A 2438-nucleotide genomic window follows, 5' to 3' on the forward strand; every position below is an offset into this window, starting at 1 on the left:
TTAGAAAATTTAGAATTAAAGTGAAACTTTTTATCTTCATGGAAAATAATCACAATCATAGTATAACTTTTCATATCTTCTATGGAAAAATTTAGAAGTGAACTTTAAATTTTTTTATGTCTTGGGACTTTTCTTCTTCCTGGAAAATATTTGAAAAAGAACTTTAAATTTTTTCATCTCTTTGAGAAAAGTCGGAATTGAATTTAAGAAAATTTAGAATTCAATTGAAACTTTTTATCTTCATAGAAAATAATCACAATCATAGTATAACTGTTCTTATCTTCTATGGAAAAATTTAAAACTGAACTTTAAATTTTTTATATCTTGGTGAACTTAAAACTGACGTGGAAGCTTTTTATTTTCTCTGGAGAAATTAGAATTGAATTGTGTTCGTAGGTAAAATTCAGAAAAGAACTTGAACTTTTCTATCTTCTATGAAAAATTTGGAATAGTATTTTAATTTTTTCATCTGTTTGAGAAAAATCTGAACTGAAGTGGAAAATTTTTATATTATTTTGGGAAAATAGAAATGATCAATAACTTATTTTATTTTCATTGAGAAAATTCAGAATCAAAGTTTGAACTTTTCTTCTTCCGGGAAAATATTTGGAACAGAACTTTAAATTTGACTCTTTGAGAAAGGTCGAAATTGAATTTAAGAAAATTTAGAATTAAAGTGAAACTTTTTATCTTCATAGAAAAAAATCACAATCATAGTATAACTTTTCCTATCTTCTACGGAAAAATTTAGAAGTGAACTTTAAATTTTTTATGTCTTGATGATCTTAAAACTGAAGTGGAAGCTTTTTATTTTCTCTGGTGAAATTAGAAATGAATTGTATTCTTTGGTAAAATTCAGAAGAGATCTTGAACTTTTCTATCTTCTATGAAAAATTGAGCCTGCTAGTAGTATCTTTATCTCTAAAAATTCTTTTTCTTACATCTCTGACCTTTTTAATAGATATTCTGAACGGTTGACGTTCTAGCATACCCTAAAAATAATGAACACTTAACAAAATAATGCATAAGATATTTTTAATGAAATAACGACATGTAGAATATTAATATAAAAATACGTTAAATACATTATTATACATTATTAGTACACTTGCACTTCACTTTCCGTCAATTCATCTTTATATTTATTGATGATATTGTCTGCTATTGTCCTTTTTATTCTGCCTGCGATTTCACTGTCTATTGTCACATTATTTTTACATAGATAGCAGTTTTGGCATATTGACAAGATATGATTAATGACTTTATTGCAGGAGTATGCTTTTCTTCTTCTTCTTCTCTTTAAAATGCTAATACCGGAAAGATGCTGATAGGATGTATCAACAGGTAATGTGTTACCAGCAACAGTAGCAAGGAGTTGTCCCCGATCATCGACAATTATTTTTAAGTTTGCATTCTCTTTGAGCACTAATTTCTCTGGTAATGTTACCCTCGCATATCCACCGTTTACACGTTTGAAATTATTGGGTACTCCAAAGAAATCTAACTTCTCGCTGTCATGACAACGCATGCATACATTTCCAATAGTGTTACCACTTGCACTCGTTTCATAGTTCAGGTATTTCTCCTTGTCAGCATTCAACACGACGATGATTTTTTCATGTGCACATACTTTCATCGAATAATTCATCTTCACTTTTTTACAGATATGAATTGTGTGTTTATCCTACCACTGCGTAGAAAATACTGATCTAATGCACGCAATAAACTAGGTAGTGTCGATAACCTGCGATAGAGTACCAGTGGGAAAGCCGCGTCGTGTCTATGAACAAGCACAGAGTACGATTGGTAGAGTCGTAAGCATATTTCATGTCATTTTCAGATACATAAAAAAGTTTAAAAATGCCATGTTAAAAAAATTCAAAATTATTTTAAAAAATGGGGGAAGGGGTCCCGGTGGTCTTTGGGGGCTCGAGGGGCATTAGGGAGACAGGGGGCCTTTGGGGTTGGGGTAGGGGACCTCACTACACTGTTCAAATGGAACTTGTGTGTGAATATTCTTCATGAAGATATGGAGCACCACTTTAATTCTGAGTTTTCTCGAAGAAGTGCAAAATGTACAAGTTCTCTTCTGAATTTTCTTAGAGAAGAGAAAAAAAAGTTAGCTCAATTCTGAAATTTACCAATGAAAATGAAAAAGCTTTCATTTCAGTTCCTAATTTCTCAAAGACATAAAAAATTTAATGTTCAATTCTAAATTTTTCCATAGAAGATAGGAATGGCTATACTATGATTGTGATTATTTACCATGAAGATAAAAAGTTTCACTTTATTTCTAATTTTTCTTAAATTCAGTTCATTCATCTAACCACCAAAAACAATAGGCTAGGTTAGGTATAAATAAATATTAATAAATAATTAGAAACATTTCTCCATGTTTAAGTTAGGTTAACTTATCATGAGCGCTCATGATAAGCTAA

This window comes from Artemia sp. Qi Xiang Cuo, chromosome 8, assembly GCF_049724085.1.
Source record: "Artemia sp. Qi Xiang Cuo chromosome 8, ASM4972408v1, whole genome shotgun sequence".
Lineage (NCBI taxonomy): Eukaryota > Metazoa > Arthropoda > Branchiopoda > Anostraca > Artemiidae > Artemia > Artemia sp. Qi Xiang Cuo.